Source organism: Tamandua tetradactyla, chromosome 2 (assembly GCF_023851605.1).
Source record: "Tamandua tetradactyla isolate mTamTet1 chromosome 2, mTamTet1.pri, whole genome shotgun sequence".
NCBI classification, from domain to species: domain Eukaryota; kingdom Metazoa; phylum Chordata; class Mammalia; order Pilosa; family Myrmecophagidae; genus Tamandua; species Tamandua tetradactyla.
In genome coordinates this window covers 201,001,238-201,027,692 of record NC_135328.1, presented here as the reverse complement: position 1 = coordinate 201,027,692, position 26,455 = coordinate 201,001,238, and the positions used below count along the sequence as shown (strand labels likewise).

Below are 26,455 nucleotides of genomic sequence, written 5' to 3'. Positions count from 1 at the left end.
CCCAATATCTTACCCTATTTCTATCTCATCATGGTCTCTGTTACCAAGGAAATATTCCAAGCTTATTCACTAATGTCAGTTCATATCAGTGAGACCATACAGTATTTTTCCTTTCGTTTCTGGCTAATCACACTCAGCATAATGTCCTTAAGGTCCATTCATGTTGTTACATACTTCATAACTTTATTCTGTCTTACAGCTGCATGATATTCCATCTTATGTAAATGTCACAGTTTGTTTAGCCAACTGTCTGTTGATGGACATTTTGGCTGTTTCCATCTCTTGGTAATTGCTAATAATGTGGTTTCCAACTTCTTACTGGACCCTGAGTAATAGGGGAGTGATCACAAGATGGGAGTTGGGAATTGAATTTATTCCTGTGAGGGTCACCCTAGCTATACTCCTTCACCCTGGCAGTAGCACTTCTTTCCTATATCAACAGATGAATTCAGTTTGCAGATTTTCCAACAGTTGCAAAACAGCTTCATTTCTCCCACCCCATCTCCAGATTCTAGCACTAGTCAGCCAGTTCCCCCTCCTCAGAGGCCTGGAAACCAGTTCACAGGGCCCCTCCTCCATGCCTACAGATACCAGCAGCAGCCAAGAGCACCTTGCTGGATACACCCATTACATTACATTGTTTAAGTAACTACAGACATTGCAGATAAAGACCTGTGTTACTCAGCAAAAGGTACAATCCGAAGGCATCAATTTTACCTAAACAGGAAATGTCTGTCTGACAAGCAGGACTATCAGAGGTAGAAAGCTTGCTCCTTACTGTAGAAGGAGCTTGAACAAGAACTCAGCCCCAGGGTGGTGGGGCAGTGTACCAGGCCTCATGTGTGACCATCACTTCCCATCCAAACCACCTGGGGGTTCATGGAGAATAGACACCTGGTAACTAAGCACATGAAAAGATGTTCAATATCTTTAGCCTTTAGGGAAATGAGATAACACCACACCTCTATCAGATGGGTAAAACAAAAAACACCAAATGCTCATGAGAGTGAGGAAAAACTGGATCTCTCATATATTACTGGTGGGAGTGTAAAACAGTCACTCTGGGTGACTCTGGGTCACTTTAGGAAGCAGTCTGCAGTTCTTAAAAAAAACTATACATGGAACTATCATATGACCCAGCAATTATACTCCTGGGCATTTATTCCAGAGAAATGAAAACTTATGTTTACACACCAAACCTGTACACAAAGGCTTACAGCAACTTTATTGGTAAAGTAAAAAACTAGAAGCAATCCAGACATCCTTCAACAGATTTTTTGGCATTTTGGTTTTTAAATATTTTAGTATTTTTTGGTATTTGTGATAGCAGCACCCCACTCCTGGTACTAAAAATTGCTTTAGTTTCCCAGCTGCCACAGCAAATATCATGCAGTGCATTCGCTTAGACAATAGCAATTTATTGTGTCACAGTTTTGAGGCTCAGAGAAGTCCAAAATCAAGGTATCATCAAGGTGATGCCTCCTCCTGGAAGATGGCTGCATTCCAGGGCTAGCTGCTGGTTTTCCTTGGCCCTTGGCTTTCCTGTCACCTGGCAGTGCCCAGGGCAATCTCTTCCAGCTTTTCTACTTCTCTTCTGAGTTCCACTGACTTTTAGTTACTGGTTGCTTCCTCTGGCTTTCCCTATAGGACTTCAAAAATCATTAAAACCTTGACCACCCACCCCCCTGCCCAGACTTGGGGACACAGATTTTGGGGCCAACGGGGCATCTGTTCTTCTGCTTCGTGCCTAGAAATAAACTCTTTCTCAGGGAATTAAAAAAAAAAGGAATAAGATTAAGACCCACCCTGAGTCAGCCGGGTCACACCTTCCCTGAAGTAACCTCATCCAAAAGTCTATTTACAAGGGTTCACAACAACAGTTTAAGAACACGTTTTTCTGGGGTATGGGGTTCTAAGCCACCACAATGGTCAAGCAAATCATGAGGCACCCATACCATGGAATGCTACTCAGCAATAAAAAGGAACAGCGTAGATCAGTCTCCAGAAAATGATACTGAGTGAAACAGGCAGTCCCAAAAGGTTATATAACATGCGATTCCATTGATATAACTTCCTTGAAATGACAGAGCCAGAGAAATGGCCAACAGAGCCGTGGTTGTCAGGGGCTAAGGATGGGGTAGGGGTGAGAGGAAAGTAGGTGAGGTTGTAAAAGGGCCGCAGGGGGCATCCTTGTGCTGAGGGGGACAGTCCCACCCTGACTGTATCACGCAATGTCGCGCTTGAGACACTGCCGTTTTGTAGGATGCTCCCATTGGAGAAAAAGTAGTAAGGGTGGGGGAGGTGGCCTCTCTATCATTTCTTACCACCGCATTTTCCTACACTTACCGCAAAATAAAAGCTTCATCTAACAAAACAAAACGAACGAACCAACGAAAGAAAGGCCTGAGAGCCTTTTTCAAAATACCCATGGGGGTGGGGAGCCTGACTCAATCGTTCTGGGGTGGGGCCCAGGTGTGTGGTTTTGGGCGGCTCCCCAAGAGTTACAGTTAAATGACTTCTAAAGTCCCTTCGTTCCAAAAAAGGTATCATTTTTATGTGAAGATATATCATAATCCAAACGTTTTATGGATTCAGGCTAGAGCTTTCGGTCCCCTGCCCTGACAACTCCCCGCCCCCCGCCCCCCCCCCCCCCCCCCCAGCAGAAAGGAAAGTAGAGACTCCGGACGCTATGGGGGGAGGGGGGGCCGGCAGGGGGAGGGGCAGTTCTTTCTTTCTCGGCCGAAGAACTTGAAACCGGACGACTCTCGGTTACCCCAAGTTAACGGTCACAGTGGTGGAGCCCGGGATTAGAACCGGGCTTTCTGGTTCTGTCCTCAGCAGCTCAGCCCAAGCTCCAGGCAGCCCCCCTGTAAGTGTCAGGACACTTCGAAATGGTTCTAATTATAACCAGGAAGTTTTCAAGCCTGTGGGTGGAAAGGAATGCCGATTCATGTAATAGCCGTTTCTGCAGCCCGCTCCCCCCCCACTCCCACCCCCAGGTCGAATATTCCTGGCGCAGTTGTTGAGGGTGACAAATGGTGTGCACACCAGAACAGATAGGGCCTTTATCACACAGGCGAGAAAACCCACGTCTCTGCAGCAAGAACAATAGCTGGAAAGGTCTTGGGGAGGACACGGTTCTGTGTGTCCCTGGCTGGGCTCTCCAAGGAACTGCCTTTATGTAACCGGATAGTTTGATTTTTTTTTTCTGCCTCTTCATAATTAGCCAACTAATTACCCTCTTCTCCATGCTAATGAATCACTGAAGACTCTTTAAGGAAGAGGAGTCATTTGAGATGTTTTACTGCTTGGGGCCCCCAGCCTCCCTCCTTCCCGCTCTGGCCACCAGACGCGCTGCTCCTCTGCCTCCCCGAAAGAAAGAACGAGCCCAGAGCCGTGAACTTGTGATCGGGAGCCAGTTAACTTGACAGCTAATGTGCTGAGCGGCATTCCAGGCTGCTTCTGGAGCCAGAGCAAGGTAGGGGGGACGGGCCCCAGGCTCTCATTGTCCGGGAAGCCGGAGCACCAAACTGAGTTTCTAACTCTCCCCACCAGGGAGGGCTGGCTCAGTCACGGTGGCAACCCCCAACCACAGGGTACTGCTTCTGATCTTACTATTTCCGTCTTCTGGGTGTATCCAGCAGCAACCTCACCAGCCAGCAACAATGGTACAAATAACTGCAGGAGGCCTGGAAATAAGCACTTTCCTTTATCATTTACTAGCGGTGCAGCTGAGTTCCTTTACCACTGTGAACCTTCCAGCGTTTCCGTCTCTATAGAACATTCCTCTTAAGAGTTTTTGGAGGGCTCAAGGCCCAAGGGCTGGGAGCAGAGTGGGTGCACCATGAGTAGAGGCCATGGAGATGATGGAAATGGTCTGCTTCCAACACCCAAGAATCCCACAAGCCTCCTGGTAGGAAATCCCAGGCTCAGGTCTCTTCTGCAGCTCAGCATGTCAAAGTGTCAAACCTGAAAAGGTTTGAAACATTCTGTAACCATTAAACGTCATGCGCTCAAAGAATATTTAAGGAAATAAGGGAAGGCTTCCAAGGACTTCTGAGCACAGAGCACCGAAAGTAGTGCTAACTACATATGCAGAAGAATGCCAGTGTAGCACAAGTGAAAAAAAGACTAGAAAGAAATCCACAAAGCATTACCAATGGCTTTTCCTGAATGGTGGGATGGTGAGTGAGGGGACTGCAAGGGGTGGTTATTTTCATCATTGCACTTTTCCGACACATACAAAACTCCCACCGTGAACATTTAAAACCTACGTGAGTATATTTTTTTGTTATATGCTATACAAAATATTTTTATATTATATATAACATAAAAAGCGACTTTTTAAAAAAATCTGAGCCTTTCAAAATAATGTATGGGACAAAAGAATTGAATTTCCTTTCATTTGAACATACAATAGGCATTGCTTTGGGTTCTGGATGCTCTAGGCTGTACAGGAACACAGCAGACCCACAGCTGCCCTCAGGAAGCTTAACAGTCTAGCAAAAAGGAAGGAGATGGCTGTTATGTAGAAGTCTAAGCCAAGCATTCTAGGAATTCCAAAGGGGGGAGATCAAGGAGAGCTTCTTAAAAGAGATGCCATTCAGAACAGCTTGGGGAAGATAGAGTTATTGGACTTGAGCACATGGTTTCAAATCCTCTGTTTTACTCTTCTGTACCCAGAACTGGGACACTGGCTTCTCCTGCCCTGTGACTCTCTACCGCCTTCTCTTCCCTGGTCATGGCACACAAGAACAGATTCACAGGACCATAGTGGGTCAGAGTTGGAAGGGCCCCTTAAAGATCATGGAGTCAAGATTCTCATTATATAGAAGAGGAATTTGAGGCCCAGTGGGGGGGAGGGTCTTTCCCCAAGATCGCCTGATTTTCCGACCAGGGAACTAGCTAGCCTCACATTCCAGGGCGGACTTGGCTTCTGATACCATTGCTAGGCAGAGTGTATTTTCCAGAAGTAAGTGAGAACAACAGAGACACAACGCCATGGTACTGCTCTGGTTGTTTCTAATTCCTTCTTCCTGGTTGTCCTGTATGACCTCAGGCACCTATCTAGCAAAACAGCTACTGAGCTCCTGAAAATGCATCTTGATCTGCCTCCATCCTGTTCCTTGGAGCTCTAAACTCTGATCATGGGTTGGCCTGACATATCACCCAAATTCATGCTGAAAAAACTCACAATGGCTTCTGCCTCCATACCCCTCCACCCATGTTGAAGAAAAAGTGCCCTCTCCTCCTGCCACACCCAACAGTTCCTTTTTTTGACATAACCAAGAGCATGATGGTTAAGCTCTTGTTTTAACAAGTTTTCACCTATCTGAACTTGGTTGATTTACATACTCTCTCTGTATCTTCTTTTCCTAGTCTATAAAATGAGTGAACACAATCTATAAGGTTGTTGTAAGGATTAAATTAAATTATATAATGTATATAAAGTCTTAGCACTACACTGTAAGTTCAGCTCACTGAACTGTGAGCTTCATGAGGGCAGGCAGGGACTGAGTCTGCCTTGTCTACCCTGAATCCCCAGGACCTAACAAATAGCTTGACCTTTAACAGATGCTCAATAAAAATTTGATGAATGAATGAGTGAATGTTATCCCAAATTAAAAACTCAGTGCTGTGATGATTTTATCTGACCCCTACTTGATAGTCTGAAAACAATTGCATATTAAGAAGAGGAAAACAGAATCTGATTTTGTAGGTTTTCACTTAAGAATTGCTAGCAGGAGAAAGGGGGGCTCTTGTGTTGCCAGCAGGATGCTGGCTAGTACTCTTTGCACTCTCCAACCAAAAAAAACTAAATACACCAGCTAGAAAATAGAAATCTATTTTAGTTACGTCAATTATACTAAAAAAAAGCTAAGGCATACTCTGAACAAAAAAGCAAAGTAAAAGCTAGAATTCAGGAGGTGAGAGGTGTCCTGAAGTCCAGTGCAGACTGGAAGCAAAATCCAGCACCCACTTACAGTAATGCTGAGAACTCTAATATAAATCCTCCTCTGCATAAAGCTGAGACCAAAAAAAAATTGTGAATCAGAACAAAACCACTCTACTCCCTAGTCCCCGAGGACTGCATGGCAAATTGCTTATACTGAACCTTGGCAATGAGTGAAAGGAAGACCAAAAAAAAAAAAACAAAACAAAAAAATCCTCCCTTAGAATTCGTAGCTACAAGCCAACTCTAATAATAGGGTGTACAGGCTGAAATTACTCTACTTGGGTGGTCCAAAAATGTCAAGCCAAGAATTTAAAGTGGTCCCAAACCAGTAATGACCACAGGCTCCTGGCAGAAGTCAATGCTAATCCCCTCTGTAGGAATCTACCATCAACAAAAGCTGACAAATGGCCCAATGGTAAAGTTCTGCTGTATGAGCTCACAGTCACGATTACAAAACACACAAGGGAACCAGGTATAGTGAGCAAGAGTCAGCAGAAACAACAGTTAGTAGATTCAGACCGACAAAGACTTCAAACACTGGGATTATCAGACATAGAATTTTAAAAATTTTAATATCTGTAATGAAATTTAAAAAGAGGTATTAAAATAAGTAAAGAGTTAGCATCTATAAAAGTGAACTCTGGTTTTAAAAAAGAACTTCTAGAAGTGAAAAACATAGTGGCTGAAATTTTGAGCACAGCAGATTAGTTTGACAACAGATTGACACAATTGAAGAATGAAACACAGAAAGACATAAAGATAAGGAATATAAAACAGATTAAGATATATGGAGAATATTGTGAAAATGAAACATATATAATCATGGTTACAGAGGGAGGGAAGAGAAAGATTAAGAGGCAATATTTTTAGAGATAATGGTCATTGGATAAGCCATTATCTCTGAGAAATTGCCATAATTGATGAAAATAAATAACTACAGATTTAAGAATCCTAAAAAATCCCAAGTTATAAGATTTAGCAAAGAGAAAGGCAAGACTCACAGTTAAATTTGAACTTCAGGTAAAAATGAATAAAATTTTTAGGACGCTACACCTCCCCATGCAACATTTGGGAAATATGTAACTAAAACAGTATTCATTTTTATGTGAAATTCAAATTTAACTGGGCATTCTGTGTTCTCTCTGGCAATCCTAATACCTAGACATATCACAGTGAAACCATAAAATACCAAAGTAAAAGGAAGTTTGTTAAAGCACCCAAAGAGATAAAATGGATTGCTTGTAAGTCAATGACAATTAGACTTCCATCTGACTTCTCAGCAGCAACAATGGATGTTGAATCTCAGTGGAATAATGTCTTCAATATGTGGAAAGAATATAACTAGAATTTTATATCCAGAGAAAATGTCCCTAAAAATTTGACATATTCAAATAAATAAAAACAAATTTGCCATAAACTGATCCTCACTTAAACAAAATGCTGAAGGACTCCTTTAGACAAAAGAAAAGTGATCTCAGATGGAAGATCAGAGAAGCAAGAAGGAATGGAGAGCAAAGAACGTGGCAAATATGTGAGTGAATCCAAGCAATATAGGTTGACCAAACCACTAACACCATGTAAGATTAAAAACCTAAAGTATAACTAAAATACATGATAGCAATAGTATGGAAGAAGGATGATGGAGTTTAGAAGATGGGGGAAAGGATAATTATGGTTAATTTAAAATTTGATTAGGTAAATGGTATGTTAGCATTTCTAGAGTAATAATTAAAAGAAAAGCAATAAAGTATATAACTTCTGAACTGATGATTGAGGGCAGGGAGGTGAAACGAAAAAAATAGTCAATCTCCCAAATATGACTAAAAAAGATTTTAAAAATAAATAAATATAGAATATAAAATAAAGACAAAGCAAAAATAAAAGATAGGGAAAATCCAAATATATCATATTATCTAAATTCCCAGTCAAAAATCTGGATTTAAAAAATCCAGTTAAGTATCATTTATAACAGGTACAACTAAAATCTAAGCAGTGTAATGATCAAGTTCATGTGTCAAATTGGCTACGTTATGGTGTCCAGTTGTTTAATCAAACAAGCACAAGCCTGATTGTTACTGTGAGGATATGTCATGGATTTAAATCATCAGTCAACTGAAGAGATTACCTTCAACAATGAGAGATGTCTCACCCAATCAGTCAAAGACCTTAAAACAAGAAGTGATTATTTCAGCAGTCCAAAGGGAGAATTTCCATCTCTACTTCAGCCAGCCAGCTTCTCCTGGGGAATTCATCTAAAACTTTCATTGTAGTTCCCAGCTTGCAGCCTGCCCTACAGAATTTGAACTTGCCTATCCTCACAGTCATGTAAGCCAATTCCTATTTAAAATCTCATAATATTTGAATATCCTGTTAGTTCTGTTTCCCTAGAGAACGCTGACTCATACAGATTTTGGTACCAGGAGTGGTCCTTGAGAAACAAAATCTTAAGGATCAGATTTCTGAGTTAGTTATAGGGTTTTTGGAATTGTTTCTCTAACCTGATTAGATTCAAAGTCCCTAATGACCCATTTTTCAACAATCGTAATAGCACTCAGTCCATGACATAAGTTGGCAATAGAGATACATAAAATATCACCACTGGATATGTTACCCAAATGCTTTTAAGAGGCAAGGCTCTGAGTAAAAAAAAGTATTTTGATACCTTAACAGAGTTTTGTGGAGTTAAACAGTATAATGATGTTGACTTGTTCTTCCTAAATATTCTGGATATAGCTGTAAAAAAAAGCTTTTAAATTCCCAGTTTAAATGCTATGTGAAGGACATGAAACTTTCTATGTGTGCCTTGAAAAAAAATCTTATTTTGTGGCTGCAGACTGGGGATTTCTAAAAAACAGACCCAGGATCTTGTGTGGGTAGCTGAATTACAACATAAATTGAATTCCCAACCTTGCAGGGCGGCTGCTGTTAAAGTGAGGGTATTAATTGGAAAGGAATAGGATCCCGAAAATTGGAATGGAAACATATGTGTTGATAATAGCAATGATGGGATATTGAAACCCTAAATTCTGCTGAGTCTTTGCCAGATAAACCTGTAGTTGTCTGCCCTGAGGAATCAGCTGTTCACCTTCAACCTGAAGAGCCTAACCCTGCTGTGCTGGATAAACTATAACCACTTTCCCTGAGGACACACCCTCACTCCTCTGCCTGCAGAGAATAATCCTTTTTCACCAGGTGAAGCTGCAAGGGGATTCCCTGAGGTAGTTGGCTTGAGGTAGAAGAATTAAAAATATCTTCTCCTGACCCACCACCACCAACCCTCTTCTGTTCCAGACCCACAAATAGACTGAAGTCCCAGTGAGCTCCAAAAGGTGAGGTACAAAGTGTTACCCATGAGGAGTTGCGATGAACTCCAGAAGAACTGCATGATTTCTATAGACAGAATTTATGTAGCCAGAAATCAAGGGAATGTGTGTGGGAATGGATATTGAGGGTGTGGGATAATGGTGGAAGGAATATGAAATGGATCAGGCTGAATTATTGATATGGGCCCACTAAGAAGAGAGTCTTGGCTTAATGTTGAAGCTCAATGAGTTAGAAAGGGCTCTAATGGTATGTTCAGTTAGTTGCTGAAGCATGCACAGAAGGGTGGCCTACCCTCCCTCTCTAAGCTGACTCAGCAGGTGAACCCACAGCCCTTACCCACACCCCCAATGGGACATGACTCCCAGGGGTGTAAATCTTCCTGGCAACATGGGACTTGACTCCCGGGGATGAACCTGGCCCTGGCATCGTGGGATAGAGAATGACTTCTTAACCAAAAAGGGAAGAGAAATGAAGCAAAATAAAGTTCGGCGAGTAAGAGATTTCAAATAGAGTCAAGAGGTCATTCTGGAATATATTCCTATGCAGTATATAGATATCCCTTTTCAGTTTGTAGGGTACTGGAGTATTTAGAGGGAAAAAACTGAAACTGTTGAACTGCAATCCAGTAGCCTTGATTCTTGAAGATGATTGAATAACTATAGAGCTTTTAAGATGTTTTGTCTGATTGTGAAAATCTTGTGATTGACACTTCCTTTATGCAGTGTATAAACAGATGAGTAAGAAAAGGAAAAGAAAAAAATTAAATAAACAATAGGGGGAGATGGGGGAATGGAATATTTTGGGTGTTCTTTTTTACTTTTACTTTTATTTTTATTTTTTATTTTTTATTTTTTGGAATAATGAAAATGTTCAAAAATCAATTGTGATGGGTGCATGGGTAGTTCAGTGGTGGAATGCTCACCTTCCATTCAAGAGACCCATGTTCAATTCTAGGACCATGCACTCCTCAAAAAAAATCTATTGTGACGATGAATGCGCAGCTCCTAGCTGTATCATGATACTGTGAACCATTGATTGTACACTCTGGATGATTATATGCATGTGAGTATATAATATGTCTCAATACAAGATCAATAAATAAATAGCAAATGATAAATTGGGAAAAAAAGGAAAAACAGAAAAGGTGGCCTATACTGCCTGAAGTTGAAATGCGAGAACTGCCTTGGTATAATGTAAATGAGAGGATCCAAAGGCTTAAACAGATTGGAATGTTAAAGTGGATCTATCATGCAAGACCTGTCCACCTACCTCAGGAATGTCCAGAGGACATACCTTTTACCAAGACTGTGAGGAATAAATTTGTGAGAATAGCTCCACCATCCCTGAAGAGCTCAGCGGTTGCTCTTCTCTATAGGTCAGATATTACTGTGCAAGCAGCTGTCACTGAACTTGGATGCTTAAACATACTGGGGTTGATTGAATCCCGGGTTGGCAGAAGCCAAGTAGCAGCACTTGATCAACAAAGACAAAATGGGCATGGCTTCCTTAATAGACAACAGACTCAAAGCAGCAAACAGTCTGAATCATGCAGACTAAGGCACTGGCTAGTAGATCATGGAGTATCTAAAAGTAGACTAGATGGACAGTCTACCGACTTCTTATGTGATCTATATAATCAAAGTTCAGGGCCAAGTGAACAAAAATCTAACTTGAATTACAAAAACAGAATCGATTTCCAGACTTGAGACAGTTTACAGTTCCAGAGCTTCTTGAATGAGGGGAAAGCCAGGTATACTTGGGGAAGGATCCTGCTACACTGCCAAAAATTCATACTGTTCATCTTCCTCCAGACCTTCTCCAAAGAGACCGATGGCCTTTTACCAGGGTAACTGTGCATTGGGGAAAAGGAAATGATCAAACATTTCTGGGATTATTAGACAAAGGCTCAGAAGTGACATTAATTCCTGGAGATCCAAAACGTCACTCTGGTCCACCAGTCAGAGTAGAGGCTTATGGAAGTCAGACGATTAATGGAATTTTATCTCAGACCCATCTCACAGTGGGCCCAGTGGGTCCTCAGACACTTTCTGTGTTTATTTTCCCAGTTCCAGAATGCATAACTGGAATAGACATACTGAGCAACTGGCAGAATCCCCACATTGGTTCCCTGACTTGTGGAATGAGGGCTATTATGGCAGGAAAGGCCAAGTGGAAGCCACTAGAACCGCCTCTACCTAGCAAAATAATAAATCATAAGCAATGCTGGATTCCCAAAGGAATTACAGAGATTAGTGCAACCATCAAGGACTTGAAGGATACAGAGGTAGGGGTGAGTCCCACCACATCCCCATTCAACTCTCCTGTTTGGTCTGTGCAGAAAACAAATGGATCTCAGAGGATGATAGTGGATTATCATGAACTTAACCAGGTGGTAACTCCAATTGCAGCTGCTGTTCCAGATGGGGTGTCATTGCTTCAGCAAAACAGCACTTCCCTGGTACCTGGTATGCAGCTCTTGATCTGGCAAATGCCTTTTGCTCAATTTATGTCAGTATGGACCACCAGAAACAGTGTGCTTTCAGATGCCAAGGCCAGCAATATATCACTCTCCTATAGTGGTATATTAACTCTTCAGTCCTATGTCATAATCTTGTCCACAGACCTTGATCATCTCTCCCTCCCACAAGACATCACACTGGTCCATTATATTGATGATACAATGTTGATTGGACCTATTGAGCAAAAAATAGCCATTACTCTAGACTTATTGGCAAGGCATTTGCATATCAGAGATGGGACATAAATCCAACAAGAATACAAGGCCTTCCACCTCGGTACATTTCTAGGTGTCTAGTGGTGTGGAGCATGTTGAGATATCCCTTCCAAGATGAAGAGTACGCTGTTGCATCTGGCTCCTCCTACAACCACAAAAGAAGAACAAAGCCTAATTGTCTCTTTGGATTTTGGAGATGACATATTCCTCATTTGGGTGTGCTTCTGTGGCCCATTTACCAAATGATCAAAAAAGCTCCTAACTTTGGGTGTGGACTGGGGCAAGAGGAGGTTTTGCAATAGGTCCAGTCTGCTTTGCAAGCTGCTTTGCCAACTTGGGCCATATGAGCCAGTAGATCTAATGGTGCTGCAAGTGTCTATGACAAATAGAGATGCTGTCTGGACTCTTTGGCTGTCCTTATAGGAGAATCATAGTGCAAACCCTGAGGATTTGGAGCAAAGCCCTTCCATCCTCTGCAGTTAAGTACTCTTCTTTTGAGAAACATCTTTTGGCCTGCTACTTAGTAAAGACAAAATGCTTAACCATTGGCCACCAAGTTATCATGAGACTGGATGAGTTGTCCATCATCATCTGGGTGTTGTCTGACCCACCAAGCCATAAAATTGGGTGTGCACAGCAACATTGCATCATAAAATGGAAGTGGTATGTACAAGACAGGGCTTGAGCAGACCCTGAAGGCACAAAATAAGCTACATGCAGAGGTGCCCAAATGCATGGCCCCCACTACTGCCACATTAGCGTTTCCTTACCAGCCCAGAGCTATGGACTCTTGGAGGGTTCCTTACAGTCAGTTGACTGAGGAATAGAAAACTCAGGCCTTATTTACAGACAGTTCTGCACAGTATGCAGGTACCACCTGAAAGTGGACAGCTGCAGCACTACTGCCCCTTTCAGAGATGCCCCTGAGGGACAGTGGTGAGGGGAAATCTTCCCAGTAGATGGGACTTCAAGAAGTGCACCTGGTTGCTCATTTTGCTTGGAAGGAGAAATGACCAGAGTTGTGTTTGTATACTGATTTGTGGGCTGTCACCAATGGTTTGGCTGGATGGTCAGAGACTTGAAAGGAACATAAGTGGAAAATTGGTGACAAAGATTTATGGGGGAGAGGTATGTGGACAGATTTTCTGGGTGGATAAAAACATTAGGACATTTGTGTCCTGTGTGACTGCTCACCAGAGGGACACTTTAGCAAAGGAAGACTTTAATTATCAAGTGGATCTGATGACCCATTTTGTGAATACCAGTCAGCCTCTTTCCCTGGCCATCCTGTCATTATCCAATGGGCTCATGAACAAAGTGGCCATGGTGGTAAGGACGGAGATAATGCATGGGATCAGCAGCATGGACTGCCACTCACCAAGGCTGAACTGGCTGCAGCCACTGTCAGCAGCGGAGACTCACTCTCAGTCTCCGATACGGCATCATTTCCCGAGGTGATCAGCCTGCCACCTGATAGCAGGTAATGACATTGGACAACTTCCGTCATAGAAGGGGAAGCAATTTGTTCTAACTGGAATAACACATACTCCGGATATGGGTTTGCCTTACTTGCATGGATTGCTTTTGCCAAAACTACCATCCATAGACTTACACAATGCCTCATCCACCATCATGGTATTCCATACAGCACTGCTTTTGATCAAGGAACCCACTTCACAGCAAATGAAGTATGGTAATGTGTACATCTTCATGGAATTCACTGATCTTACCATGTCCCCCACCATCCTGGAGCAGGTGGATTGATGAAACAGTGGTATGGCCTTTTGAAGACTCAGTAGCACCAATTGGGTATTAATACTTCGCAGGACTGGGGCAATGTTCTCCAGGAGGCTGTATAGGCTCTGAATCAGCATCTTCTCTATGGTGCTATTTATCCCATAGCCAGGATTCATGGTCCTGAAACCAAGCGGTGGAAATGGAGTGTCATTACTCACTATTACCCCTAGTGATCAGTAGAAAAAATTTTGCTTCCTTTCCCTTCAACTGTAAGTTCTGCTGGTTGTAGGTCTTAGTTCCAAAAGGAAGAGTGCTTCCACTTTCAATGATTCCACTGAACTGGAAGTTATGACTTCCACCTGGTCACTTGGGGCTCCTCAGGTCTTGAATCAACAGGCAAAGTGGGGAATTACTGCATTGGCTGGGGTGATTGATCCTGGTTGTCAGGGGGAAAGAGGACTGCAACATAGTGGAGGTAAAAGAAGCATTTTCCTGGAATACAGGAGATCCCTATGGCATCTCTTAGTATTGCCATCCCCGTGATTAAAGTCAATGGAAAACTGCAAGAACCCAATCCAGACAGGTTTACTTGTGACCCAGAAACTTCAGGAATGTAGGTTTGTGTCACCCCGCCAGGCAAAGAACAATGGGCAGCTGAGGTGCTTGCTGAGGGTAAAGGGAGTATGGAATGGGTAGTGAAAGAAGGTAGTAATAAATATGAACTACAACCACGTCAGCAGTTACAGAAACAAGGATTGTAATGGTTATGAATATTTTCCCTTGTTTTGTTATGAGTATGTTTGTATATGTATACATAAAGCAAATATCTTTGTTTTCCTCCCTGTTTTATCCCCTTATCATATGGCATAAGTTGTATTAACTTCATGTTGCAGTATTTAAGTTATAGGATATCAAGTTTAAAGTGAACATTATTCAAGGATTTATACCCTATTCTGGGGAAAGATAGTGTGTTTACAGCTGTACAAAGGACAGTTGTGTATTGTCAGGCAAAAATATGACTGTTATTATTTTTATTAAGACATTAAGTATGGTTTAAGGAGATGTATATGGGTGCCAAGTTGACAAGGGGTGGACTGTGATGGTTAAGTTTCTTTGTCAACTTGGCCAGACTATGGTGTCCAGTTGTTTGGTCAAGCAAGCACTGGCCTGATTATTACTGTGAGGATATTTCATGGATTTAAATCATCGGTCAACTGAAGAGATTGCCTTCAACAAGAGAAGTCTCATTCAATCAGTTTAAGGCCTTAAAAGGAGAAGTGATGATTTCAGCAGTGAGAAGAGAGAATTTCCATCTCTACTTCAGCCAGACAGTTTCTCCCTGAGAATTCATCGAAACCTTCATTGGAGTTCCCAGCTTGCAGCCTGCCCTACAGAATTTGAACTTGCCCGTCCTCACCATCCTGTGAGCCAATTCCTATTAAAAATCTCATAATATTTGCATTATATATTTGTATATCCAGTTGGTTCTGTTTCCCTAGAGAACCCTGATCAGTATAAGTACCTAGAAGGGTTAAAAGTAAACTAATAGAAAAAGATATTCCAGGGTAATTAACCACATGAGAAAGATAGGATAGTTATATTGGCATCAGAAAAAATAGGCTTTAATGCAAAAAATACTATTAGAAGTAGTAGTAAAAATAAAACTACTATTTTAGAATAGTAAAATACTATTAGAAGTCAGAAAACAATTATAGAGATTCAATTCACAAAAGATACAAATCTAAACCAATATGTAACAAATAACATAACCTAAACATATTTAAAGAAAAATTGACAGAACTACAAGGGAAAATTGAAAATCCACCATTATTTTTAGTTTAGTCTTCTCAGGACTGATAGATAACATAGATAAAAAAAAAATCAATGAGCATTTAAAGAATTTGACTGACACAATTAGCAAGCTATATCTGATGGAAATGCAGAAAACACTGCATTCAGCATATGTCCAAACACAGATAAAACCATTTTTTATGAATATTTCAAAGATTTGGTGTCACACAAATCACATTCTCTAAACGCAATGCCATTAATTTATCAATCAATAAGGAAAATATAACTGGAGAAACTCTATAAGTTTTCAAATTAAGAAACACTTCTAAATGACTCATAGATCAAAAAACTACAATGGGAATTAGAAAGCATTTAAATCCAAATGATAATGAAAATATTGCGTACTAAAACTTGTGGGATACAGCTAAAGCAACACTGAGAAGGAAATGTATAGCCTTAAGTGGTTATGTTACAAAGCATGAAGGATGAAAACTAATGAGCTAAAATTAATTTGCTGTTACTTAAGGAACATCAAATAGAAAGAAGGAAACAATAAAGATAAAAGCAGAAATTAATGAAACAAACATTCTAGAGGATCAACAAATCCAAAAATTGATTATTCCAAAATGACCAATAGACTTGAGTCTAATTATGAAGAAGCCATCAAATAAATCAAAATGAAAGAGTATATTAGTTTTCTATCACTGCTACAACAAATTACAAACAGTGGCTTAAACAACATAAAAGTATTATTTCACAATTGTGTAGCTCAGAAGTCCGACATGGGTCTCATCAGGCTAAAATCAACGTGTCTGTAGGCTGCGTGCCTTTCTAGAGGCTCTTCAGGAAGACAAATTTTCTTGTTCATTCAGGTTGCTGGCAGAATGCAGTTTCTCATGGTTGTAGGGCTGAGATCCCACTTCTATTTCCAAGAGGGCACCTATGTTCCTGGGCTCGTGTTCCCCTTAATTCATCTTCAAAGCCAGCAAAGTGGGTCAAGTCCCTCTCACATGTCACACCCTTGACCAAGCCTGTAAAGAGTCTCTGCTTTTAAGGGCTCATGTGCTTAGACTGCACCTACCTGGATGATCGAGATTCAACGTCCCTTGATCCTATCTCCAGAGTCCCTTTTGCCGCCTAAGGAAACACCCACTCACATGTGAGGAGAGCGTCTGTACGGGAAGGGAGCCCTAAGTAGGCTGAAATAGAGATGCAATGAGATGGCTTAGAAGCGGTCAACCCCACCCTTCCCAAAAGCAATGAGCGCACCCAGCACCCAGATCTCGGTTTCTAAATACATTTTCCATGAAAAGAACCAGAGCTCTTTGGAGAAATGCTGGTTCCATGGCTGAAGCAGGGAAAGTACAAGATGAGCCCGGAATATCTTGTTACACCAGAAAGTAAGAAACTGCTCAAAGAAATATGGGGACAGTTTAAAAAGACAGAAAGCAGATTTAAGGGGACACCCATTGGCTAAATCAGGGACAATTTGAGATCAAAATAAATCATAATTGTAGTAGTTTATAACGCAATAAATAAAATAGGAAACCATGATATAAATTAATAAATGAATAAATGTAGTTTATTCAAATAACAGAATATTTACAAACTACCACTTTGCAGCTGTTTTATCTTGGGCATGTTACTTAACCTCTCTGTGCCTTAGTTTCATCATCTGTAAAAGGGGTATTAGAGTACCTTCTTCACAGGGTCATTGTGCTGATTCAGTGACTTACGATGTAAAGTGCTTAGAGCAGCGCCCGGCACCCAGCTTGTCTAGTACACATTAGGTGCTCTGCACAGATTGAACCAACATGACTTGCTAATCATCAGGTAGGATAAAATATGAGGGTAAGGCTGATTCCAAGGTTTTTAGTCCTGACACCTGTGAGAAGAGAGTGGCCGCTGACGGGGACAGACAAGTCTCCCCACTCCTTAAGTGTGGGCTGCACATAGCAACTTCCTTCCAAATAACAGAACATTGGAAGGGGCCAGGGGTCAAGTAAACTTACAGTGGAGAAACGAGGTAAACGCTGTCTTAAGCGAGTGATCAAGGTTAGCATCACTAGTGATGAGTCACGTTGACAGCACGTGTCCTTGATGTGATGTCGTGAGAATGGTCCTAAAACCCAGTTCAGTCATGGGGAGAACATCAGACAATCCCACATGGAGGGACATTCTACAGATCTCCTCGTCGGTACTCCTCTAAGCTGTCCAAGTTATCAAAAACAAGGAAAGGGAAGCCGAGAGATGAAAGGCTAGAGAAGCAAAGCGGGGAACCGCCACAGGAACCAGAGGCTGAAAGAAAAAGAGCCCAGGAACAAGGGACCAGCACACGCCAGCCATGCGACTTCCCCACCGAAAGAGGTGTTCCGGACAGCATCAGCCCTTCTTGAGTGAAGGTAACCTCTTGTTAGTGCATTAATTTGGACATTTTCATAGTCTCAGAACTGTGAATTTGTAACTTATTAAATTCCCTTTTTAAAAGCATACTGGCAGCTTAACAAACTAATACAATAGGTAGCTCATGAGTCAGAGTCACCCTCTGGAAAATGGGGACATTACCAGGAGGAGAAAGGCCCTGGGTACATGGAAAGCTTTATGAAAAAATGAAAAAGGAAAGTCTAAGAAACTGTCACAAATGGAGGAGGCCAAGGAGACGTGAGTACTGAACATAATGGTGGGATCCTGGATCGGGTGCTGGCACAGGAAAAGGACACTAGGCAAAAAAAAATAGTGAAATTAGAAATCCACCCTGAGTTGAGTTAATGGTAATATACCAGTGTTGTTTCCTTAGTTGTGAAAAATACTCTATGCTAGTGTGAGGTGCTGATAATAGGACAAGTGGGTGACAGGTATATGGAAACTTTCTGGGCTTTCCTTTCAACTTTTCTGTAAATCGAAAACATTTATCTAAAAAAAAAGAATAAGACAAGATACAGAACAGTAAATATGAACGTTATTATTTGTGAAATATATATTTGTATATATAAATCCATGCAAGACATGTTTGCATAAGCACAGAATATCTCAGAAAGCATACACCAGAAAAAGTATAATAACAGGGGACCCTGGAGAAAAGCTAGTCACTGGAGGACAAGGAAGGAAGGACTCTGGATACCCTTTTCTACCTTTTGAATTGAAAATGAATGGCTAAAAAAGGAGTGGCCCAAAACAAAAATGATTAAATGTTAATACCTGTTCAGAGATGTTTACCTCAATTATCTGCATAACTATAGTTGGTGATTTTCTGCATATTTGAAAAATTAAAGTCTCAGGCAATGGGTTCTTCATGTGCAAAGGCCCTGAGGCAGGATAAACAGTGAGGAATAGACCACAGGCCAGTGCGGCTGGAGAGCAGGGAGCGATGGACAGGGTGGCACAAGATGAAAGAAGTAGGTAGGGAGGGACTCAGTCATGCAACCACAGAAGACAACACCCTCCCCGCACATTCCAGAGGTTCCTGCCTCTGCCGGCCTAGAAGCCGTTCCTTCCTCAAGCACTAACAGGGTTCCCCAGTGTGCCTCCCAAATCACCCGCTGCCAGCCCCAGCCCAGGTCCTGTGCTCTCCTGAACATGACAAGCTCATTGTTCCCCTTCTCCTGATGGCTGCTTTCCCCCAAATGGGGTACTGAGCCGACAGGTTTCTGTGGGCGGATGCCTGGGGCGGGGTTCACAAAGGCACCTTTGTCTGGGACTCGGTCCCCAGCCAGCAGGGCAGGATCCTCGCCCGAGGACAGCTCCAGCCCCCGCATCAACATGGAGAGATCAAAGCTCCTGCCAGCCCACCACAGCCCGGCCTGCGTCCTGGGAGTAGCTCTCCTGTGGCACATTTCACCCCTCGGAGGAGAGGGGGAGGCAGAGGTCGGCAGTAGGAGTAGGTGGTCGGCGCTAGCTGGATGTCCACCAGGAGAGCAAAGGCAGGGCACGGCTTCGCCTCCCGAGAGGACAGCCCTTTGCAGGTCATGCAAACCACAAGGACGGTGGGGCTGATGCTGATATGCTCACAACAGACATGGGATCCAATCAGAAGCTTTTTAATTTGTGCCAAGGGCACAGAGCTAGCCAGAGGCTGCCTGGAATTAGAACCCAGCTCGAGCTCCCTGTCCAGTACTCTTTCCAGGGCCCAGGAAAGCTTCTATCCCAGGAGTTTTCAGTGTGACTAATGAAGGCACCAGAGTTAAATCGTTCAACTTCACCACTTGGTAGCTGGATATCTTGAATAGACAGTGACCTCTCTGACCTTGATCTTCCAAGGGTGCCAAGTGTAGCATCTGGCCTGTTGTAAAATATATCCTTTCCGAGATGCCCCAGGAAGAACCCACCTGAGAGTGGTTATTTAACAGCAACCTCACTAGGCCACGTAGCATTGCATGGACTAAAAGGTGAGGAAGGGTGAGGGCAGTTGAAGGACATAACCCCCCTGGGGCAGGGCTGCTTCACACTTCATAGAGAGCCCCCCAGCCGCACCCCAGGGCCAGCTTCACTGGTTTAAATGCACTGACAGCCACGGAAGAGGCCCTGGGAGGCGGGGGCCTGGAGCCCAGTCCCCACTCACAAGTGGCCACGTTACTCTGGCTATGTCACCGTCCCTCTCTGAGTCTCATTTTTCTGTTTGAAATGAGGAGTCTATACTCCATGCAATTGAAGGCCCCTTCAGAATTGTTTCTATGAATGGATTTTATTCCCAAATGCCTACTAAAATGAAGAGATAGGTTGATAGAAATGGTGGATGAATGGATATATAGATAGATTAGACTAGATTAGTTTATCAGGAGGAAAAAGACCCTGGGCACATGGGAAGCTTTGGGGGGAAACTAGGAAAAGAAAAAAAAAAAAAAAAGGAAACTCCAGAAACTGTCACAAATGAAGGAGGCTAAGGAGAACTGATTGGTTGCTATCTTCTTTTAAACTAACTTCAGTAAAGAAAAAGGGGGAAAAAGGGGGAAAGATTGTCCTGTAAAATGTGCAGGAAGCAACAGCTGAAAAGGTAAATCCGGCTGCCCCTGGGGCTGATGCTCCAGAATGAGGTTAAGGCCAGAGACTCAGAGCACAAAAGGGCCCAGGCCAGAGGGCCCAGGGGGTGGGTGCTTCAATTCCCTCGTTGTTAAAGCTAGTACCACGTGATGGGCTGACTTCAACAAAGGGAATTTATTGGCTCCCAGTTTAGAGATCAGGAGAAGGCCATAGCAAGACGTCATCAAGGCGATGCTCTCTCCCTGAAGACTGGTGTCCTGGGGCTGCTGCCGGCCACCCTCCATCCCGGGCCCCTCTGTCACATGGCAGAGCACATGGCAGCCTCTCTGGGCCGCTCCCTTCTCTTCCTGGTTCCATTGACTCCCAGCTTCGAGCTGCTCCCTCTGCGGCCGTCTCTCTTTCTGAGCTTTGTTCACCTTCTAAGGGGCTCCAGTAATTGGATTAAGACCCGTCCGGATTGAGGCTACATCTTAACTGAAATAACCTCTTCAAAAGGTTCTGCTTACAATGGGTTCACACCTAAAGGAATGGATTAAGTTTAAGAACATGTGTTTCGAGGGTACATAGCTCCAAACTACCGCGAAGGCCTGCCTCTTGCTCCCTCCTGTGACTTTGAGAAGACTGTTAGCCACTGCCAAACCACAGGCAGTCCAGCTTTGTGCTCTGTTTGCAGTGAAATCTGTCAGAAGTCCCTCTTCGTACACTCAGACCTAAGGGAGAGAGCTAGACCTGGAAAGGCTGGAACTTTCCCAGTAACAGAAGAGATGACTCTGTTTATAATGTGAAATACAAAGCTGGTGGGTTCATTTACAACTTGAGCAAGCAAAATATTCTGCAGATTAAAATGAGCGATTTAATATCCATATTATATTGCTTCCCATATTTCACACTGACATTTAGATTCCTGAGAGATTACGTGATAAATGGTGTTCTAATCATGTGACATTTTGGAAAGCTTCTTGCTTCTTTGTCCTCTTCAAGAGAAAGACCCTGTCCAGTTTTAAGTTTAAGTAAGATCTTTTCCCCAGTTGTATAGGTTTGGAGCCATTGGCCTATCTTTCTACCATGGAGGACTCCAAGATCTTCCTACCCAAAGGAGTAGAGAGAAAAACAAGATAGTGTTTCCTGCCTTCAAGAAGCTTACAGCCCACTAAAGGAAGAAAGACTTTGTATCAGTTATCTGTTACCACAATAATGCTGCATAACAAACAACTAAAACCCTCAGCGGCATAGAAAATAAGCAACTATTGCTCGCACGTTTGGAGACACCAGATGTCTTTACTATAAAGGTAATTTTCCCTTTTACAATTGGAAAAAAATGCATCTCTTTATGACTTTGAGAGAGGAAGAGATAAGTGGACTCAATCTGCCCTCTTGATCCAAGAAGTTCCCAGTCTCTCCTGCATCACACTTTTGACCACCCTGCACTGAAGATACTCTTGTCAGGGTCGCCAGGGACCTCCGTGATTCAAGCCTCATCTTCTGCTTGTCTCAGCAGCCTCAGACACAGGGGGAGTTCCTCCCTCCTTAGTAAAGAGCTTTCTTCCCTTGGCTTCCAGGACACCAGGCTCTCCTTGCACCCTTTTCCTCTCTGAAAGGATCTTCTTCTCAGTCACCTTGGCTGCTGTTTCTTCACATTCCGACCTCTGGTCATTGGAGTGCTCCAGGCAGAGCCTCGGTCTTCTGTCCTTGCTTGTGCTGATGATCCCATCCCACGTCATGACTTGTAATATCATCTCTGTGTCACTCTGCAGCTGCCCTATGCACCACAGGCTTGGACATATAATGCCTTCCCGGGTGCCTCCTGCTGACCAGCGGTAGATATCTCAAGTGTGTCTAAAATTCAGCTCCCACTGCCTTCCGCACCTCTGTAAGTGGCCACTCTATTCTTCCAGATATTAGGACAGAAAACCTTGGAATCATCTTGATCTTCTTTTTTAATCCCCCCTGATGATCAGCCCATTGTGCTGGTTCCACCTGTGCAGAACTGCTGCCACGTACAAGACAAGTCCTGGGTGCCCAGGTCTGCTTTACATACTTCACATGGTATTTTCGTTTCCTAAGCAGCTCAAAGCAAATACCATGAAATGGTTCAGCTCGAACAGTGGGAATTTATTCACTTAGAGTTACAGTCCAGGAAAATGTTCAGATCAAGGCCTCTTCCCAAAGACCAGCTGCTGGCGATTCTTGGCTCCTCTGTCAAATGGCAAGGCACATGACAGCATCTGCTGGTCTTTTCTTTTTCTTCTGGGTTTCGTTGATTTCAGCTTCTTGCTTCCACGGCTTTCTCTCTCTCTCTGTGTTCATTCCATGCCTAAAGGATGAAGCCCCATCCTGAATGAAGTGGGCCACACCTTAACTAAAGTAGCCTCACAAAAGAACCTACTTACAATGGGTTTACACCCGCAGGAATAGATTAAATTTAAGAACATGTTTCTTTCTGGGATACGTACAGCTTCAGACCACCACCCATGGTAAAGTTGTTTAATGGGCGTGATAACTCTTACCTCCATTTTACAGATGATGAAACTAAAGCACAGAGAGGTTAAGTGACATCCCTAAGATGAAACAGCTGTAAAATGGAAGACTGAGATCTGAAGCCAGGCCGTGCGGCTCCACATGTGCTTTACCACTACACCGGACTGCCTTCCCAGGACTTCTAATTGCCTCTATCACCATGGATCAGGCCACAGTCAACACCCTCTCTCACCAGTCCCCTGACGGGACACCCTGTTTCCCTCACTGCCCCCCTTACAACCTATTCTCCACAGAGCAGTGGACAGGTCTCATAAGCTAAGGTCATGTCACACTTTCATTCAAAGCCCTCTGGTGACAACCGTCTCAGAGTCAAAGCTGAAACGCTCACCCCGACTCACAAGACTCCCCATGATCTGACCTCATCCCCCCGTGTACTCCCCTTTGCTCACCCTGTAGCAGCTACCCTGGCCCTGTCGCTGTTTCTCATCACACCCAGAGGCCTTTGCACCTGCAGTTCCATTTCTTCCACTTGGAATACCCTCCCCTCAGCTTCCCACAGGGCTCACATCCTCACTTGTCAGCAGAGGCTTCCCTGAAGCCCTATTCAAAATATTGCCCTCTCCCTCCCACCCACCCACCCCTGGTCCCCTTCCCTGCCTCTCCCCACTGCTGTTCATTACCTAATTGGTCATCTCTCTACTGCCTATGCTCCCACCAGACAAAAACCCCCATGAGGACAGGGCCTGGGCTTGTTTCATTCACTGCAATATTATCTGTGCTTGGAACAGTCCCTTACTAATAGTAGGTGCTTCGTAAATATTTGTTGAGTAAATGAATGAACACATGACTAAATGAAGTTCCTCTGGCTACAGACTGCAGTTATATGGGAGTTGAGAGATGGCAGATTAGTCATGATTGAGAGTCGGGACATTGTGGGATTGGAGGGGACATCAGGGAAATCTTCCTGGAGGAGGTGGGTTTGAACTGGGCCAGCTGACCTTGCTGAGAGAGATGAGCACAGCAATGAGCAAAAACCTCTGTGAAAGAACCCACACACACACACACACACACACACCACTTAACTAAGAAATCATCCTCTCTTAAAGAGGAATGGTCCAGCCTATCTTCTAAGAAAAACAACATATCTTTTCTAAAGTGAGCTCAAACTATGTGACATACACTGTGACAGATGCTTGATGACTTTTTTCTCATTTCGCTCTCCCACCAACTCTATGAGAAGTGTCCTTTTATTAGTCCCAATTCACAAATAAGGAAACTGAGGTTAAAGTTGGCCAAAGTCACACCGCTGGTACAAAGTAGTGTCGGAATTTGAACTTGGGTCTCTATAACTTCACAACCCAGATTTTTAAGCACTCTGCTTTGGAGGCTGTGGGCACTGGATCTCAAATCCTCGGTCAGTTTCTGTAGAGGGTGAGTTAGATCCATAACCCAACTTGGTAGGCCTTTGGCGTTAGGAAGTGGGTATGTGTAGAGACACTCATTAATCCCCCAATTTATAAATAGCATTAATATGGTCCACAAAATGCCTGCACCACCATCGGGGGGAGGAAAGTCAAGGTGGGTGCCAAAGGCTGGAGGACCCCAGGGTGCTCTCCTAGATGACTGATAAATTTCCACAGATGGGGTTCCAGTTTGTCCTTCATCCACATTGCAAATGACCATACGTGTTAGACCCTTGTAAATGCCCATACATATTCAAAACCATCAATGTTATATCTGCAAAGTCTCAGCACTGCTGCTCCTGTGAGCAATTCCAGTGATGCTCTAGGAGAAGGGATGTCAGAAAAATGAGACCAAGAAAGGGGATGGGATGCTTTAAGAAAACACGTTATTAATGAGTGGGGCATGTAGGGCTGCAGGAGACCCAGCTTTGAGAGGGGCCAGGCCGGGCTGGGGTGTGTAAGGAGGGCTTCCTGGAGGAGATGTCACTTGACCTAGGTCTTGAAAGAGAGTCTGAATTCTGTATCATCAGGATGTTTTTGGCCGCAAACACTAGACAAACAGCATCATAAGCCATGAGGGCATTTATGTAGACTTCACAGTAAGTTAAATTCAAAGGAAGCCAGTCCCAGAGTTGTTTTAATGGCTCCAGGAGGACCCACATCCTTTTTCTCTTCCTCTATGTCATGAGCAGCTGATCAGCTTTCAGCTTTTATCTGCCTATTTGTTGTTTCATGGTAGTAGTGTAGCTGCCACAGCTCCAGGCATTCCATCCTCACATGACGTTGTCCAAAGCAGGAAGGAAGGCCCAAATGACCATCAGAAAAAGTATGGATAAATAAAGGGTGGCATATTTTTGGAATGGAAAGCCCATGGACATAAAATAAATAATTAAAAGAATGAAGTATTGCTACAGTAACAACATGAATGAATTTCACAGCCATAAGTTTCCCTTGAAGAAGCCACATTAAAAAGAAGACATATTGGGTGACTCCATTTATATAGAATTCCAGAACAGACAAAACTAACCTATGATAATAGAAGTCAGAATACTGGTTAGCTCTGGTAGGGGATACTGACTGGGAGAGGACATGGGAGAATCTTCTAGAGTGCTGGACATGTTCTATATTTTGATCTGATTGCTAGTTGTGTGGGCATACATATATGCCAAAAACTCATCCAGATGCATGCATTTCAAAGTGTATATGTTTATATCTCAATTTTTTAAAAGCAACACATCCAGAGGGGAGGAAAGGGGGAAAGGGGTATTCACTTCATAGGCCACTCTTACAGGGAGAAAATTTTGCCCAAAGGCCCCAGCCAGCCTTCCCCAAACATCTCCTGGGCTAGAACTGGGTCCCACGGCCACCCCCAGACTGAGCACCAGCACAGGAAGCTGAGGGTGCCAGGATTGGCCAAGACCAATCATAACCCATCCCCTGGAGCTAGGCGCCCCATTGCTGGAAGAACATGGGCTCAGTTACAAAACGGGTGGGGGTGCTGGGTGGGCAGCCAACAGTGTCTACCACAACCTCCGTGGACAGCTCGGAGGAGACATCAAAGGTCATTCCAGGCAGGGGGGCTAAAAGCTGGACTAGCCTACGCTTGCACACTGGCCACAGGGCAGGTGCTGTGCATGAGCCCTCCTGCCTCTTCGTGACGGCGGCGAGGGAAGAGGGGCGCTCAGAAATGATGAGGGAAAAGGGCCCGAAAATGATTGCCAGGATCCAACCGACCCCACCCCAACTATGCTCCCCCAGCCCAATCCACCCCCAAAATCCACCCCACCCCAACGCCCCTTTCCTGAGCTCAAACGGCCCCAGGATTAACCTCCAGACATTTCCACCATCAAGACCTCCTGGAGCCTCATCCTATAGGGATCCACTTGGGAGCTGGAACAGAATAGGACCAGAAAGGTGTTTTTATCCAGAACCCAGAACAAAAGACCCAGACGTGGCCCCATCAGCCCCCAAAAACCTGAAAAAGAAAAGGAGAAA

The 26,455-nt window shown here is 43.5% G+C and overlaps 1 long non-coding RNA gene across 1 annotated transcript; it reads left to right on the top strand.

Annotated features, from left to right (window-relative positions):
- The first annotated feature begins 2,747 nt into the window (after positions 1-2,747).
- Positions 2,748-23,561, top strand: LOC143664110 (uncharacterized). The gene is made up of 3 exons (XR_013166320.1): positions 2,748-2,869; positions 9,248-9,285; positions 23,040-23,561. It is a non-coding gene; the product is annotated as an uncharacterized LOC143664110 (long non-coding RNA).
- Positions 23,562-26,455: the final 2,894 nt, after the last annotated feature.